We start from the raw sequence: 19,539 nt of genomic DNA on the forward strand, positions 1-19,539 counted from the left end.
GTTAGAATCGGAGAGGCAGCCAAGAGCACCATTTCCACAGAGCAAGACAAGGCCATCAACAGTCAAGGATCAGAGGGCAAGAAGATGTGGACATGTCTGCCAGTGGAGCGGAAGGGCTGAAGATACCAGCTCAGAATGGAGACTAAACAATGAGAGGGCACCAAAGGATGATTTTTTTTAATGTATCAAATAAAGAAAAGTCTGATGGTTACAGGCTATGCACTTAGATAGAGGGGTACTGTACTAGATTGTCACTGTCATAGTAACGCTAGGTAAGAAACCATGCCAAGACTCAATAGTATCCAACCACAAGCATTCATTTCTTGTTCACAGATTTGTGGGCCAGCTGGGGTTCAACAGTTCTAGGCTCTGCTCTGCTCCAAGCAGCAAGCTGGGTTCAGATCCATTCTGCATATCTCTCATCCTCTTTGGACCAGCAGGCAAGCCAGGGCAGGTTTATATCACAGCATTGACCAAAGCAAGTTTATACTAGCGTATTTCAACCAACCAAAGCATATGAGTTTGGTTGACCGAAACCAACACACATGGCCAACCTCAAAGACGTCAGACACTGTGTGCTATGAGGATATAAGGTAGATTTAGTCTTGATACTATCCTAGGAGAGGAAGTAATTAAAACTAACAAATCTACTCTAGTGCATTAGTCCATTTTGAATTGCTATAAAGGAATGTCTAAGACTGGATAATTTAATTTATTTATTTTTGAGACAGAGTTGCTCTGTCACCCAGGCTGGAGTGCAGTGGCGCAATCTTGTCCTACTGCAAACTCTGCCTCCCAGGTTCAAGTGATTCCCCTGCCTCAGTCTCCCAAGGGGCTGAGACTACAGGTGTGTACCACCATGCCCGGCTAATTTTTCTACTTTTAGTATATATGGGATTTCACCATCATGGGCAGGCTGGTCTCAAACTCCTGACCTCAAGTGATCTGCCCACCCCAGCCTCCCAAAGTGCTGGGATTACAGGTGTGAGCTACTGCATCCAGACTGAACCTGGGTAATTAATAAAGACAAGAGGTTTATTTGACTCACAGGTCCACAGACTACACAAGTATGGTACCAGCATCTGCTTCTAGTGAGGTGACAGAAAGCTTTTACTCATAGAGGAAGGGAAGAGGGAGCAGGTGGGTCACATAGTGAGGGAGGGAGCAAGAGAGAAAGGAGGAAGCTCCAGGCTCTTAAACAACCAGCTCTCATATGAACCAATAGAGCAAGAACTCATTACTGCAAGGATGGCACCAACCCATTCATGAGGGATCGACCCCCATGACCCAATGCCTCCCATGAGGCCCTACCTCCAACACTGGAGGTCTCATCTCCACATGAACTTTTGGGGGGACATACATTCACATTCTAACCGTATTATACAGGCCCAAAAGATAAACAGTTTGTTTTACAGTGATATAAGGGTCTACCCTAAAGAAGGAAGCAAGGTGTGAGACAGTGTCCTTGGCATTGGAGGAGGAGACTGGGGAAGCACCCATCAAAGTGATGAGGTATATGAGAGAATGGCGGGGGAGAATAGGGGAAGGTGGGAATACTTTTCCCAGGTCTTTATGGACATCACTACATGGGCCATGGCTATTTCTAAGTTAGCTCAGTGGGAAGAATCACTCAAGATTCAACTGAAATTGTATTCAGGCCAGTTATAAACTAGTAAAGATGCAACGGTAGAGGTTATAGATTGAGACTTAGGTTTCTTCCCTTTCTGGAAGGATCCTCAGATTGCCTTACTATGGATCTAACATGGCCAGCCCAAGAGATGCTTAAATTTGTGTTCGGATGGGCTACGTCAGGGTCAAGTTTTAAAGGAAGCATGCAGTGATTCAGAAGGATTGTGTTTCCTTGTCAATTTCACCTCTTGCTTCTCGAAGGAGCATTTCTAGTCTTTTCTTGGCCACCAGAGAATGCAGCCATGAACAAAGGTAGATGACCCATTATTTATGTTAGGAAGTTGTGAATGCAGATTTGCTGAGCTAATTCCCCCAGATTAGCTCAGCAAATCTGCAAGCACAACTTTCTAAGCTAAATGATCTTTACTACCTATGTTGGGCTGTCTGAATCTCAAATTACACCCAATAGTCCTTGGGGCTCAGGGCATTATAGTTCCTTTCACTGGATATAAGAGCTTTACATATAATAAATGTCAACATCTGACACCTTAAAAAAAAAAACCCCACCAGATACTGTTTTAGAGCAGTAACTCTCAACCCTGTCTGGATGTTAGAATCATCTTAGAAGCTGTAATACCACAGATGCCTGGGGTCCTCCCCAGACTAATTAAATCAGGATCTCAAGGTAGAGGAAGTGCTTGGACTTTTTAAAATTTTTGTTAAGCTCTCCAGTTGTTTCTAATGTGTAGACAGGTGTAAAAATCACTATTTTAGACTCTCTCGTTTAATCAGCATGGTGCTGTATTGGTCTGGTGATTTTCCTTATGAAATTCACTGTGAAAATATAAAATATGTTCATGTTCATTCTGTGCTCATTGAAGAATGGAACTTTTTGTGAAGATCAACACATTTCTTTGCTCTGAAAGTTCTGCAACAGTTTTCAGCCAAAAGCAAGGTGGAGGCATGTCTTTTCAATCAAAACGTTAATAATTATGATGACGATAAAGTGTCAGGACATCTGGGCCAACTGCTCTCAGACACAGAATTTTGTAAGTTTTTCTCTTTTCCCTTCAGGAATTATGTGCATTTGTTGATATACATGGAGGCTTTTGTTTTAGAATCAAGGAATAACAGGGGTGCAGATATGTTGCTAGATAAAATGCCAGCAGGAGAAAGTCTTTGACCATGGATGGGACCACTTGATGTCTACCTTCTCCTTCTTAGACTGCACATTTCTTGCATGTGCTAAAAGATACAAACTACAAACTACCTGGTCTTAGGGGATTTTTGAGCTCTGGATATTTTCAGAGCTATTTCAGGGGCAGATGATAAAGTATAAGGCACAAATGGGGAGAAGCCCATTCTCTCTTCTGATCTGAGACCTCTGGAGCAGCACTGATCAGAAATAGCCACCCTCATTTCACAGTTGAGACTCAGATCAAGTAAGAGATTTGCTCAGCATCACTCAGCAAGGAGGGATGGAGCTGGGATTTAAACCCGGATCTCCCAAACCACAAATTCCCTGCTCATTTCAAGATAGAAACATGGTATTTTGGGGAACTGGGAATAGAACAATAGAGGGTTCTTTAGTTAGTTAGTTAGTTAGTTAGTTAATATCTCCCTGACATCAGTTTCTCTGGGCACTTAGGGGTGGCTCTGTGTTGAGAAATCTCTTCATGTTGTTTCAAAGACATCTGCAAGTCCTGTGACTTCATTCTCAAGCAACAGGCCACTGGTGTGGAAAGGACATGAAAACAGCTCATTTTTGCAACAAAGAATGGAAAACCTTCCTTGCCAAAATGGTTCATACCTTTTAGTTTTTGCACTGGGGAGTGGAAACAGTAACGGAAGAAGCAGAGATGTAGGGCTTCAACTCCCTGTCTCTACCATTGTTGCTATTTCTTGGGGACCAGGAGCTTCCCCCATGCCCCACAGTTGCCTTGGGAAATCATCCCTCCAGGAAAGAACCGACATTGCATTCATTTTCCTGCCAGGAAGCTCTTGGGTGGGTAGGAGTTTGCAGGGGATGGCCAGGTTGGATAATTTATTTTGAAAGTTGACCTCAACTTGGAAATCCTGGCCCTGAGCAGCGGGGAGTCGTCTGGTCGTCCACTTGCATTCTGCCCTGATTTCTTTCTCATGCTCTGAGTTGGCTTGGTTACAGTTTTACTTTTCACTTTTCCTCTATGCCTCCCAAATGTAATCTTGGCACACTCTCCTCTATTATAAACCTCATTTTGCCATAATCAGGGGTTAATTAGATAGACATCCTCAGATTCCACTGCAACACTCTGATCAGTGAACCTGACCTGGTGCCAAGGAAGTCGGTGGACATGCCAGCAGGGCAGAAACACAACTCTCTGCTACAAATGCATGTACAGCATATTATCCTCAATTTCTTAGTACGTTTATGAAGCGCCAAGAGTAGCATGGGAGATGATATCCCAAAAGAAAAGGCAAGGGTTGGGGGAGAAAAAACAGCTTTTTGATGACAAAGCAAATTGTTCCACATTGCTGATTTACCCAAGAGATTATTCTGCATTATCTGTTTTTGGAACGGAGTGTCAAAATATTTTTCTCAAACATGTTAGAGGTTGCAAAATTCATTTCCATTGAAAACTATCTGGCCATGATTACTCAGCTAAGGAAATAACCATCTCCAAAGTTATCTTTGGAAGTCAGGGAGCCAATAATGTTTGGCTACTGTGACGTTTATTTGGCTTAATGGGTTACTTCCTGAGGATCTGATGTCTTTTCCACCTGCTCAGGCTACAATGGAACTGAAACTGACACACTTCTACCCACAGGTCCCTTTCTTCTCTGTAGATTATGTGAAAAATGTGCCCAATTGCAATTCTCTCATTACGTTCACTCACCTAATAATGAGCAAATGTCTCTTTGAGGATCCGTTGTCTGCCAAGCACCCCATTTTCTCTTTCAGCCTTATCACTGCTTTTTTTGTCTTCCAACATCCCTGAAAGTTTAGAGGGAAACCTTATTCTGTCCTAGATGTCCCAGGTCCACCCTGATATGCAGCCTCCAGGAATCAGCTCTGGGTCCTTCTCCCCTCATTCTCCCCATGCCACCCCCATCCTCCGCCATACCCCCTTCTATATAGGCCCCCATTACAATGCAATGAGAACAAAAATCATAGTCATTGTGCAAAAAACAACAACAACAACAACAACAACAAAACAAAGCCCTAAATTTAAAGAACATTTAACTCTGTCATTTGCACTGTAAAGACATGTAAGTCATGTTTCCTGCTGTCTAGGGTGGACAATCTAATGAGGAAGATACACCCATACCCAGTGTGCTGTTTAAAATCCTTGGCAACATGTATGTTGTGAACACCCACATATCAGAACAAACAATGGCTTCCAGCACTGGAGCAGACCCCTGCAGACTCAGTGATCCAGGCAACACCCTTCTATTTGCAAGATATCGGAAAGTCTTGGGTGAATGGCTGGGATGACACAGGAGGTGAACGGGGCACTAGAGAGATGGGAGAGTAGGTATTTACCAATCCGAATGGAGGTTTCAATGTGTAACTAAGTTAGATGACTGTGTTAGTGCTTACCAGCTGAGCGACAGCCCTGCTGGGACCAAAGCATAGGCAGTAAGCCTGTCTGTGCATCTGATGCCACCTGGGACACTGGATAAAAAATCAGATTCTATGTCCTACATTCGGATTCAAATTCGATGATTTTAGGCTGAGTCTGGGAATATGTACATTAGCTAACGTCTTTAGTGACTTCAATCTGGAAATGACTGTTGACATGCTGGGAAAGAGGGCAGGCTCTGCAGTTTGGCAGGTGGGTCAGTACTCTGGCTCTGACACTGGCTTAATCTTTGAGGCTCACTTTACTCATCTGTAAAATGGTTCTGATGATGACGTTTGGGAGGATTATATGAGAAAATATTTCTGAAATGCTTAGCCCAGACCTGACATAGAAAAGATAGTAAGTCTGTATCTCCCCATTCCTCATCCAAAAAAAAAACAAAAGGAAAACTCTAACTGAACTTTCTAAGGTGCACTGTAGGAATCAAGACCCCTGGGACCCACCCTATTTCAAATAAGTCAGTATTTCTCAGGGTGAGAATTTACGTTTTAAACAAGCACCCGACATCATTCTTGTATTCACTAATTAAAAATAACCATTGCTGCAGTGGGAGAAAAAATAAACAGACACCTCATATCACAAGAGTGGGGTGCTGCTGCTCTGTCTACAGAGGCAGGTGCTTCTGAACAGAGAGCGTGAATGATGGAGGCTCTGGAGGACCGGGGGCTCTAGCACCGAGTGTCCTCATCAGTACACTCCGTGCATCTTGCATCCACTCCCCTGGGGGATGTTTAACCTCATTTAAATATAGACATGAACCCCCTTCCCTCCTGGCACACCGTGAAGAAGACATGAGCTAATGGATATGCATTTCTCATGCCTAAGAGAGCATTCTAATTAATGACACAAATCAATAGTCCCACGGGTTGGGTAGAAGGCTTTCATTTATTTTCTTCTTTTACTTTTACTAACATTTTATGTATTTATCACTCTTTTCCCAACTATAAAAATCCTATGACAACTTTGGAACAATTGGAAAATAGGAAAAGAGCATGAAGTGGTTTAAAAATTTCATTTTACTTATCCAGGTACAATGACTACATCATCAAAAGGGCTTTCCAGGCCAGGAGTTCGAGACCACCCTGGCCAACATGGCAAAACCCTGTCTCTACTAAAAATACAAAAAAATTAGTTGGGTGTGGTGGTGGGCACCTGTAATCCCAGCTGCTTGGGAGGCTGAGGCCGGAAAATCGCTTGAACCCAGGAGGCGGAGGTCGCAGTGAGCCAAGATCGCACCACTGCACTCCAGCCTGGGTGACAAGAGCAAACCTTCATCTCAAAAAAAGAAAAAATAAAAAAGGGCTTTCCTGTTAAATCAAAGATGAGTATCTTCTTACACAGTGCCTAGAAGGAGAGAAACAGTATAGCACAGTAGTCAAAGACATGAGCTTTTTAGTCTGAGTTCTACCACGTGCAGTGTGACCTTTAGCCAACTTACTTCACCTTTCTGTCTCAGTTTCCTCATCTGTAATGTGGGTGTAATGGTATTCCCTACTGGATAAAAGTCTCACAATAAATAATACAATCTAATAAAATGTGTAAAGCTCTCAACCTGCTCAAAAGACATTGGGCTATTATTTCAATAATACATTTTCATCAAAGGAGAAAAATAGGGTCAGAAAACCCGATTGTGTATAGGTGTTGTCCATTCTGATCGGTCGGTTTGTAAATATTTCGGCTGTCACCCTGGGAATAATAGTTGTAGCTAGTATTATTGAGCTTTTACAGTGGCCAGCCACTATTCTAAAAGTATTTAGCCCTCAAAATAGCTTTTTGAGATTGGGGATATAAAGAAGTCCCTATCCTATTCTACTGTTTTCTATTTTTTTCTTTCTTACCTGAAAAGTCCACCTGTCAAAGAAACTGATCCCGGCTCAAATCACACCACTGCCATGCAGATGAGCACACCTGGAGGGACATTTTCGTCTCTGCTGTTGCTTCAGGGAGTGATGTTTGTGACGTTGCTTTTGATTGTTTGCTGCATGGGTAATCTTAAATATTTGTTTAATATGCAAATGATACCTCCCAGTGACAGCTCCAGGGAAACTGCAGATGTCTTTCCCTCAGAACAACACAGCCTCACTGCTGTTCGCACTCAGTTACTGACACTGTGTTGCTTCAACTCAGAGCTCTGATATACCCAGTTTCATTGCAAACGCACTGACTTCTAGCAAGGCCGCTGTTAGCACACAGAACACCTTTGTGAGCATTAGAAAACAGTGCTTCCTCTGGACACATAAATTAGAAGAAAGTACCACCATCACCACTCCCCCACTGCCTAGTAGAAAATTAGAAAAAGCTATTCCCATCTCAGTGGCTAACACAGGAAAAACTACCCTTCTGGATGTACCTAATATCAAAGGGTACGTAGCTTGGGGAGTAGATAACCACCTACATTTTGGGCCAATACTTACCTTCTTGGCCAGACATCTTTGTTCAGTGCACAACCTGCAAAACCGTATATGGCAACCCTGATCCAGAGTCCTAAGATATTTGTGCTTCTGAATGTCCACATATTGTGGAGTAAAAATGTTATTTCAACAGCTTGGCATCAGAGACCTTCTTAGGAACAAAGCTTCATTAGGAAAATGCCTTGATGGGCTACTTTATGTGCAGAAAGATCCCTCATGGAACAAGATGGCTTTATAGGTAGAGGTTCTCTCTGGTTAACAGGAATTTGGTGGGAGGCAGGTGAAGGATGGTGAGGCTGAGATAAGAGGAGAAGAATGAGAAAGGAGAAGGGAACTAAGTAATGGGAAGATGGCACCTGTAGAGTGATAAGTTCCTGATGGCAAGGTGGTCAGAGGACTTTTTTTTTTTTTTTTTTTTTTTTTTTTTAAGCAAGGATGTCTAATATTCCAGTTTAGGTTTTAGGGAGATTATCACACACAAATCTCTTCTGTTGCCTTAAAGCTTTATCAACAATCTGATAAACGTAACCTTGACTCAGGCCAGTGCTTGCAGAATAGCCAAGTGACCCCAAAGCTGATCTAAGTCCACAAAAGGAGAAACACAAATGCAGAGTGAGCCGAGAAGCCTAATTCAGCTGCACCGTACCGCTGAGAGTCCTACAGGGATAGGAAGAGACTTTGGCTCTCCCACCATAGATGGAGTAGAGGTAAAATCAATTTCACTTAAGTTTCAAAGGACAAGGTAACCCCAGCAGACATCAAGGTTACACATGTCAGCAATGATCATGGAGCTTTGGCTGTCATCTCTCTACTTCTCTCTGCATCGTGATCATTACCGTTCATAGCTACCAAGTGTCTAACAGGTACCAGGAGCTGAATGTGTACGATCTTAAATTTCAAAACAAACTTAGCCAGATGAGTATGTCCACATTTGAGAGTTAATGGGCTTGTAGGTCAGAGAGGTAAGTTACATGTCCAAATTACAGAAGTGTTAGGTGACAGAGTTAAAAGATGAACCCAAATCTCTCCAGCTCCAGAGACAACTACCTTTCGGTGTCATGTGGGAGTGAATTCATATCTGCTTAAGCTCCACTTTCCAACCACTTTAGAAGAAGAGCAAGTTCCTGGGGCTGAATGTGGGGAACACTTATAGCTGGAAACCCACACATGTGGGTAATTTTCCATTACCAGAATAAAATCTTGCTAATTTTGGAGATAGGCCAGGCTAAACTGGGTAAGAATCTGAATTTTAAGATGGTTCTTAAGGCAAGTATAAGTGTGGGATATATAGGACAGTTGACAGTTGAGTCCTCCGTGTTGGTGTTAGTTCTGGTATGAGTTTAGGGAATGTGAGAATCAGACCCAGATGGAGACCGGGAAGGGAAATGCCCTTCCTCCAACAAGAATGGAGGCTTTGTTGAGTCCCAGTCTCTTCTTCCCAGCCGGCATTCCCTTAACTCTAGGAGTACTTAGCCTGGCGTTTAGAGAGAGTAATTGCTTTCATTTATGTGAAGAGCATGCAGCGTATACAATGTGTGCCTAATTACCCTGCAGCTCGGCAACAATGATGCTTATCATTAAATAGGTGCTGGATCATCGTCGTTAGAAGTTTTTCTTGATGTCAACACTACATTCCGTCATGCGTGCTTAGACTTCATGGCTTTTCAAATCATGTTGCAGTGTGGTTACAACGAAGATAAAAGCTAGAGGAAAACACGCTATGCAGGAATGCCAAGGAACAGGAGAAGGAAAATACCGTTTTCTCTGTGCCAGGCACACTGTGGTGGAGGCAGTGGCTGTTCACGTTGACAACCGAATATCTGGCACTGTTTTCTTTTTAAGTTCTGGGATACATGTGCAGGACATGCAGGCTTGTTACACAGGTAAACATGTGCCACGGTGTTCTGCTGCATCTATCAACCCATCGCCTAGATATTAAACCCCACATATATTAGCTATTTATCCTGATGCTCTCCCTCCCCATCCCCACCCCACGATAGGCCCCAGTGTGTGTTGTTACCCTCCTTTTTTCCCATGTGTTCTCATTGTTCAGCTTCCATTTATGAGTGAGAACAGGCAGTGTTTGGTTTTCTGTTCCTGTGTTAACTTGCTGAGGATAATGGCTTCCAGCTCCATCCAAGTCCCAGCAAAGGACACGATTTCGTTCCTTTTTATGTCTGCATAGTAATCCATGGTGTATATGTACCACATTTTCTTAATCCAGTCTATCACTGATGGGCATTTCTTAATCCAGTCTATCACTGATGGGCATTTGGGTTGATTCTATGTCTTTGCTATTGTGAATAGTCTGGGACTGTTTTCAAACATCCCTCTCCCTAGGGGATGGCATCATCCCTCGCTGATAACCACTAGCCCAAATACAAACATCCCTGAGGCACGAGGGCCTTCAGACAGAGAGCCAAAGGGGAACCCGGGAATATTCTAATGTCATTCCAAAGGGAGGGCAATGGAGGGTTCTGGGGATGTGGCGCCATACTGACATTCCAGAGAGAAAGCTGAGAGATACTGGGAACACAGTATCCTACTGACATTCCCAAGAAAGAAAGATGCCTGTGGGGCATCTGGAAAGCACGGCAACATGAATGATACATGTTTCCCCTCCACTCACAGGTCTAACTTGACATCATCCACGTACAGGTGGAAGCAAATGAGGCTATGGGTTCTGCTTAAATCCTTCCGGAGAGAACTGGGGAGGAGACTTGTTTCTCCAAAGCCAGGTAAGTCCTGTAGCTGCAGGATTCAAACAGCAGCTCTTGGGAAGAACTGGCATCTCAGAGATCTGTGTCTTTCTGAGAAAGCTAAAGTTAGTTTGTAACAGTGTGTAAAGTCCCCTGGAGGCCAAGAAGGAGCTGAATGGAAGGTCTGAACTCTCCCTGACCCTGAGACAGGGAAGTTCAAGAGGTCAGAAAGGCTTCTTCTAGGTGCTTCTGCAGGGGCTGACCGGCCTAACCACTGCCTCACTTTCAACCCACAGGGGTAGAGATTATTTCACCTCCTATCATCCGTGAAGCTGGAAACCTAAAAGGCCAACAAATTAATATACTGTCACTACTAATAACAGCAAATGCTGAAATCGCTTTAGCCTTGTGCCAATCACTGAGTATTTGACGGATATTAGCACTTTTTAAAATTAAACTTGTTATTTTTAGATAAGTGTAGATTCACATGAAGTTGTAAGTAATAATAGAGAAACCCCAGGTACCATTTATCCATTCTCCCCTAATGGTAACGTATTACAAAACTACAGCACAATAGCACAACCAGGAAATTGACATTAATATAGTCAAGATACAGAACATTTCCATTACAAGGATCCCTCATATCATGCTTGTACAGCCATTCCCATTTCCTTCTGTTCCCCATTTCAATGACTTTTCCATTTCAAAAATGGTATATAAATGGAACCGTACAGTATGTAACCTTTTGAGACTGCATTTTTTCCCTGAACACAGTTCTCTGGAGATTCATTTGAATTGCTGCATGCATGAATGGTTTGTTCCTTTTATCACTTAGTAGTATGCCATGATATGGGTGTGCCACATTTCTTTTTTTTTTTTTTTTGAGACGGAGTCTCGCTCTGTCGCCCAGGCAGGAGTGCAGTGGCGCGATCTCGGCTCACTGCAAGCTCCGCTTCCCGGGTTTACGCCATTCTCCTGCCTCAGCCTCCCAAGTAGCTGGGACTACGGGCACCCGCCACCACGCCCAGCTAGTTTTTTGTATTTTTTTTTTTTTTTTAGTAGAGACGGGGTTTCACCGTGTTAGCCAGGATGGTCTCTATCTCCTGACCTCGTGATCTGCCCGTCTCAGCCTCCCAAAGTGCTGGGATTACAGGCTTGAGCCACTGCACCTGGCCTTTTTCTGTTTTTGTTTTTTTTTTTTTTTTTTTTTTTTGAGACAGAGTCTTATTCTGTCACCCAGGCTGGAGTACAGTGGCAGTAGTGTGATCTTAGCTCACTGCAACCTTCCCCTCGCGGGTTCAAGTGATTCTCCTGCCTCAGCCTCCCTAGTAGCTGGGATTGCAGGAACATACCACTATATTCAGCTAATATTTGTATTTTGAGCAGAGATGGGTTTTCACCATGTTGGCCAGGCTGGTCTCGAACTCCTGACCTTAAGTGATCTGCCCACCTCAGCCTCCCAAAGTGCTGGGATTACAGGCGTGAGCCACCATGCCTAGACGGATGTGCCACATTTCATCCATTCACCCACTGAAGGACATCTGGGTTGTTTCTAGCATGGGGATATTAAAGAAAAAAAGTGCTATAAACATTTGTGCACAGGTTTTTGTACAAACCTGTTTTCATTTATCTGGGACAAATGCCCAGGTGTACAATTGCTGGGTTGTAAGGTAGTGGCATGTTCACTTTTTTAGGAAACCGTCAAATTGTTTTCCAGAGTGGTTGTGCCATTTTAGAATCCCACCAGCAATATATGAGTGATCCAGTTTCTCCACATTTTCACCAGCACTAGATTGGAGTTGGCTTACTGGACAGAATCAATATGTTATCCTTGGGCTAAAGCAACAATGAGCTTTCCGGGAAACTCTCATTAGAAAGTTCCTAGATGGAAAAGAAATGAATCCATCAACCCACCACATTTTAGAATGGATGTATTTGTCAAATTAGCAAGGCAGAGAAAATGCAGAAAGAATGGATCTCAAGAGAGATGAGTTTTGTTGGGGATGTAGTGGGAGAAGTTCAGAAAAGCTTGTGTTGTTGTTCAGGACAATCACAGCAGCACTACCCAAAGTGCTCTGTGTCTCTTGATGGTAAAGTGAAAAGAAGAGACAGCAGCCAAAAGCAAATTTCAGGAACTCTGAAAACCTAGATATTCAGGGGTCAGTTCCCTGAAGTCTACTCAATCCTACTGTTTGCAGAATTCTTGCAATCAATAGCACAGTAAATACTCCAGCGTTCGTCAACCAGCGGCTCAGTCTCTCAAATGTACAGGAGTTGCCCACTTCCATCTTTCTCCTCCACCCCTCATTTCAGCCTTATCTTTTCCCTCTCTTTTTGGCAACATCATTTTTATGGATACAACAGAACTTAGTCCCTGTACTGTAGCTTCTATTGCTTCATCAGTCCTCCTCCTCCATTCACTCAGAAAATTCTCTTTCCTTGTGGTTCCAAACTGTTTTCCCATCTCAACTCTTAAAACTTTGATTCCAAATTTCTATGATGGCAAAGAGTAACTGTGATAAACCAAAGAGATGGTATGAAGGTATGAGGGATGGTCGGGTAGGGCTCAGCAAGAAAAAGCAATTGGAGGGAAAAAAAAGCCACAACACCTTTTATTTTGAGGATATTAAAATAGTTATTTTTACCAAGGGATTACAAATGGGCCAGGCATTGTGTTAAATACTTTATCACAGACTTCGAACATTCCAATATAATATGTACTATTTTTATATCTCCTTTGAAAATAGGAGAAGTGACTTTGAGAGACGAAGTTACATGGCTAAGGTCATAATACTGTAAGCAGGGGAGCCAGGATCCAAACCAAGGCAGTCTTTTCCAGAACCTTTGTCCTGTCCAAGATTTATCAAGCAAGAAAAATTCATTTACTATCAGCTCAGATATTGAGCCTGAGTCTCCTGTAGCCAGGGTATAAGTTATATTGCATAAGAGAAAGGTAAGGAAGGGCTATTCCAACATGACCGGCCGTGGATGTAGATCCTATCTGGGTTCTGGAACTGTATCTGGCTTCCTTGAGCCATCTTAGATGCCCTTAGATGCCCAGACTAGCTCTGGGAGCCAACCTGGGTGAGATTCCCAACCTCACCCAGCCTGGTGCCTGATATCTAATTGAAAGAAAGAAGAACCATTCTTATGACTGCATAGAGGGATAATATTTCTACAAAAACCTGCATATTAAAAGATCATTTGGACTTCCATTTCTAATCAAATGGATGACCTACCATCCCACTGAAAACAACTAAAAATACTGATGATTAGAAATTATCAGGCCTAAATCTAAGGTAATGCAGGAACTCAGAAAGATAAACAGAATGCCGATCCACTTTCGTGCTAAAAGTATTTCCCAAATCTGAAGAACTTAGACTTCGTAGGGAACAAGGGACTAATTACCAAGCCTAAGGCCTTCCCAAAGTGGGAAGTTAAATGCAAGATTCTATCAAATATGGGACCCCAAGAGTTACAGTATCAGTGTGAGGATGAACGAGACATAGGCCCCAAGTCCCAGAGTCTATGAGAAAATTTTGTTTTGCAATGAGCAGAACAAGGAGGAAAAAACACCTTCTCTAAAAAGTCATAATCACAGGGGTTACAGCCCAAACTGAGCCACCCACAGGGTCCAACAAACTCTAAGTCATGAAGGAGTTTAACACATTTGCAGACTCTGCCCCAGGTGTCCAGTAGAGGCAAAGGAAGATGATCTCAGAAGAAGATGAATCCCCCCAGTCCTCAAGGGATGACAACATATAAAAATCCAAGGAAACTAAGCAGCACATAGTAACAAATATTTAAGCACAGAAGGACAAAAGGCACAATGAGCAGAGCATAAGAGACACAGAGAAACAACCCCGGGAGATTCTTGGAAGATGGGAGCAATGGCAACTTCGTGTTTCAATCTCTTTCAATCCCTACCCAAAAGCAGAGCAATTATATAGAAAAACTAACAACACGTGGCAACATCTAAAAAACCAAGACCCCCAAATTACAAGAGGGTGGGGACAGACCACTAACAGATGCAAGACCCACACAATATTGATATCTGTGGAACACGGGAAAGAAGGAAGTTATAAAAGCAAAATGTGATGGACTTGGAGAAAAGAGAACCCCAAGATAGCCAACTAGAAAGAACCAAAGAAACAATGCCTTAAAGAAATAGAGAGTGGAGAGGAGGAAATATTAAGAAGACAAAAAGGAATGAAGAGCACAGATATTTGTACACCCATGTTTATAGCAGCATCATTTGCAATAGCCAAAAGGTAGAAGCAACCCACATGTCCATCCATGGATGGATGGAGAAACAAAATGTGGTCTACACATACAACGGCTGCCAAGCACGGTGGATCATGCCTGTAATTCCAACACTTTGGGAGGCTGAAGCGGGCAGATCACCTGAGGCCAGGCACTCCAGACCAGCCTGACCAACATGGCAAAACCCTGTCTCTACTAAAAATACAAAAAATTAGCTGGGCATGGTGGCGCATGCCTGTAATCCCAGCTACCTGGGAGGCTGAGGCAGGAGAATCGCTTGAACCCAGAAGGCAGAGGCTGCAGTGAGCCAAGATGGCACCATTGTACTCCAGCCTGGGTGACAAGAATGAAACTCTGTCTCAAAAATAAATAATAAATAAATAATTTAAAAATCACAATATACATATAATGGCATATTTTTCAGCCTTAAAAGGAAATGAAATTCTGACACATGCTACAACATGGATGAGACTTGAGGACATCACGCTAAGTGAAATAAGTCAATCATAAAAGAACAAATATTGTATTACTTGACTCACATGAGGTACTTAGAGTAGTCAAATTCAGAGAGGCAGAAGGTAGAATAGAGGTTGCCAGGGCCTGAGAGGAGTAGGAAATGAAGTGTTATTGCTTAGTGGGTACAGGGTTTCACTTCTGCAAGATCAAAGAAATCCTGGAGATGGATGGTGGTGATGGATGCATATTATGTATTTAATACTACTGAACTGTACACTTAAAAATGGTGAGGGTAGATTTTATGTTTTGTATACTTTAACATAGTTTCTAAAAATAAAATAAATTTTAAAAAGAAATGTAGAGGGAAAAAAGAGAGAGTAACAAGCATTGAAAACAGATAATGGAGATTGAACAGATGGACAGTAGGAATTGGTGTAGATGAAAACCAAAGCAAAGGGACAGAAGAAATCCTAAAAATGATATTTCAGGAAAATATTCTTAAAATTTAAAAAGTAATAATTTGAAACTACATTTTGAAAGTACACAATGCAAACATGAGAATATTGACCTGGAATATTTAGTATTTAGACATATCCTAATATAACATGGGACTTAAAATATTCTTTCAGCATTTTGCAGAAAAGGACTTGTAACTTTTAAGGGAAAGAAAATTAGATTAGTATCAGGCATGAAAGCCATACTTTATGCCAGAAGGAAATTGAGTAATATATATAAGATACTCGAAGGAAGACAGCATCAAGGATTTTATATCCAGAAAAAATTGATTTTTAAGTACAAAAGGCATAAACAAACTTATCAAAGCTCGAGAATTCAAGAAATACTGTTTTTCAAGCCCTTCCTGATTAATCTACTGTAGAATGAATTTTAGACAATCAAAATAACTTAAAGGTAAATAACATAATGATTGCTAATGAGGATCAAATAAAAAGCTATTAAGGTAAACAGAATTAAGACAAAATGAAAACAAAGAGAGGAAGGAAATATTACAAAACGCTATATGCTCTGGCAATGTGTATACAGTATAGCTATTAAGAATGCTGAGACTATATAGGTTGGTAAAAATTCGAAGATCTGTATACCTAAAATGGGTAACTTTGCTGTTACCCTAAATTTTATCTCAATGAACTTGAAGAAAGGAAGGGGATAAGAAGAACATATACCAAAAAATTTTAAATGTTTTAAGTAATCATAATGGAGATGATATTATTATTTATTATTATTCAGGGACTGTTGTATACTTAAAATTGGATAAAATGAGGAATTATAATTGCATCATCCTCTAGGTCCTTGAAAACTATATTACTCAGAATGGAAGAGTACTTATTGATATAACAGAAATGAGGTTTAAAATAAAACCTCAGAAATCTTGACTTCTTAGAATTAGAAATATCAATATGAATCCATGAAATATTTTGTATATGATGTTATAATTTGTTTCTTAAAATATTCTAGAGACAACGACCAACTCAATAGCAATGAATATTCCTAAGTGCCCAAATTATGGTCTTGAAATACCATTTATCTAAAAGATACCAGGGCTTCTTGGAGAAATAGCTGATTCCAGGTGTGGGATCAGAAATACACAGGACTAGCCTAGAACAGAGTGTAATTCCAGATAGGATCAGAGCTGTCAAAGACCACGAGGGTCACACGGAAAAGGTCCAGTAGCAAACTCAAACAGGTCTGCTCTGGCAAAGATGGGAGAAGTTGAACTTCAACAAAGATAATAAGGGCAGTGGATTAAAATTCCAGTATGTTGAAACCTATGAGTTCATAACACAATTTGTAAAAAAAACAAACAAACAAACACCAACAAAAAAACTGATACATTTTGGGGATTACAAGAAACCATTTCATTATATTGAAAATCGATAAACAAAGAAAAATAAGCACATATTCTGCATTTTTCATGTGAACATACTGGGTAATTACATAGTAAATGAAATAAACTGCTTCTGTCAAAGCACTTGACTGATAAGTGAAACACAAATCATAACATCAGAGCATCATCATGTTAGGCTGAATAAAAGCCCCCTAAATTGTCCAAATCTTAATCCCTAGACCTATGAATGCTATTTTATATGACAGCAAAAGGGATTTTGCAGGTGTGACTAAGAATCCTGAGATGGGGAGGTGATCTTGATGGGCTAGATGTAATCTCAGGGTTCCTTATAAGAGGGAATCAGAGAGACAACAGATAAAACAGTGGTGAAAGCAGAGAAAAATCTGAAGATGCTAAATTGCTATCTCTGAAGATGGGTGAAGGGGCTATGAGCCATGGAATCCAATTCCCAACTCTGGAAAAGCTAAGAAAACAAATTCTTTCCTGGAGACTCTTAAGAGACCTAACTCCTTAGTTTCAGCCCAGTGAACCCACTTGGGACCTTGGGCCTAGAGAACTCTAAGAACAAATTTGTGTAATTTTTGAATAGCTAGGTTTGTGGCAGTTTGTTACTGCAGCCATTGCAAGAAAATAAGACAATCAACATTTTGCAACCACCAATAAACAAATATGTTACAATTTTAAAAGTAAAAATGAAAAAGAAAAAGAAATTAAAAAGGCTAACAGAGTAAGAAATACTGAAAACAGGCAACAGATACTGAACACAGGGATAGCAGGAATTTGTGCAGATGAAAACCAAAGCAAGGGAACATCAGAAATCCTAAAAATGCTATTTCAAGAAAATATTCCTTAAATTAAAAAAAAAAAATTGAAACTACATTAAAAAAAATTTGTTGTTGTTGTTGTTGTTGTTTGAGATGGAGTCTTGCTCTGTTGCCCAGACTGGAGTCCAGTGGTGTGTTCTTGGCTCAAAGCAACCTCCACCTCCTGGGTTCAAGCAATTCTCCTCTCTCAGCCTCCAGAACCTGGGTTAACAGGTGCATACCACCATGCCCGGCTCATTTTTGTATTTTTAGTAGAGATGGGTTTTCACCATGTTGGCCAGGATGGCCTCCATCTCTTGACCTTGTGATCCACCCGCCTCGGCCCCCCAAAGTGTCGGGATTACAGGCCTGAACCACTGTGCCCGCCTGTAATGTTCACTTTATAAAAATTCATTAAGCCATACAATTGACTTGTGTGTCTTTCTGTATCTGTGTGTTGCCTTAGGACTATAATTATGATGTTTAATAAAATAAAATAGAGGATTAAGACAGCCTTCTTTAAACAGCAAACTATTAAATAGATGACAAGAAATCAAAAAGTCTAAAGATAAAACATATATAATTGGTTTAAAAAAGGCAATGAACAGGATTAACTTCAGATTAGATACAAATGTAGAAGAATCAGGGAATTGGAAGGCAAGTCAAAAGAAATTATGAAGCAGCAGTTGAGAGACAATCCAAACAGACCAAGGAATTCTAACATATTTATAATCAGAATTCAAGCAAGGGAAAGCAGAAAGAATGAAGAAAAGTAAGCCTATGATGATATTACGAGAATTTTTCAAAATGATTGAAGGAGAGTAAACACAGAATCAAGGAGCCCAATAAATACCCAGCAGGAAGAAAAGCAAAACGAACAATTAAACATCTCTTCTAAACATATCAGACTGAAATGGCAGAACACTAGCTACAAAGAGAAGATCACACAAGAAGTCAGAAGAAAAATTACCTTCAAAAGATTTACAGTTAGCCCTACAGCTGACTCCATTAGTAACAATAGAATAAAGATCATTCTGAAGGTTTAGTCTCTGAAGATGGCAAAGGGGAAATCTTTAAAGAGGGAAAGACTTCAGATTTCAATTTAATTTCTACAGGCCTATAATGCGTCTCATTAAAATTACCACAAGAAGGAAACAAGAGGAAAGGAGGGAGAAGGTAGGAAGGAAGAAAAAGAGCTAAGGAGAAGAGAGAGGAATAAAACATAAATTTAACTGCAAAGTCCTTAATTCCTGCCTGGCCCCATATCACAATATTCAAGACAGTGGTGTCCTAATAAATGTTTTAACAGATGGACCTCTGAAACAAAAAGCCAAGATTCTGTAGTATTTGCCAATATCTATGGTGAAAGCACTGGTACAAAGCCTGATTTCAAGCTACTACCATGACATCGCTGAGCTTGGATTTGGGAAGTGATATGCATGGTCAGCTCCCACAATCTGGTAGGAGGAGGTGGCTCCAACACCATTGCTGGTTTCAAGGTTTCACATGCTGATATTAGTGGGATAGTCGAAAAATCCAATCTGTATGTCTCAAAAGTCCCAATCCTTTCCTCTTGATGCATCTAAAAATGTGATTACCACCTTTTTGGAATGAAGGAGCCCAGTTCAATTTAGAGGGATTTCAGTGTAGGGACCATTGCAAGGGAAGCTAGTTGCTTAGCAGAAGCTGGTCTTGCAGGTGATGTACAAAGTACACTAGCTTAGGAGAAGCCATTGGTCCTATAGAAGTCACAGGTACTAGGCAAAAATCTTTTCTTAGAAAAAACAATTA

This window comes from Macaca thibetana, chromosome 20, assembly GCF_024542745.1.
Source record: "Macaca thibetana thibetana isolate TM-01 chromosome 20, ASM2454274v1, whole genome shotgun sequence".
Lineage (NCBI taxonomy): Eukaryota > Metazoa > Chordata > Mammalia > Primates > Cercopithecidae > Macaca > Macaca thibetana.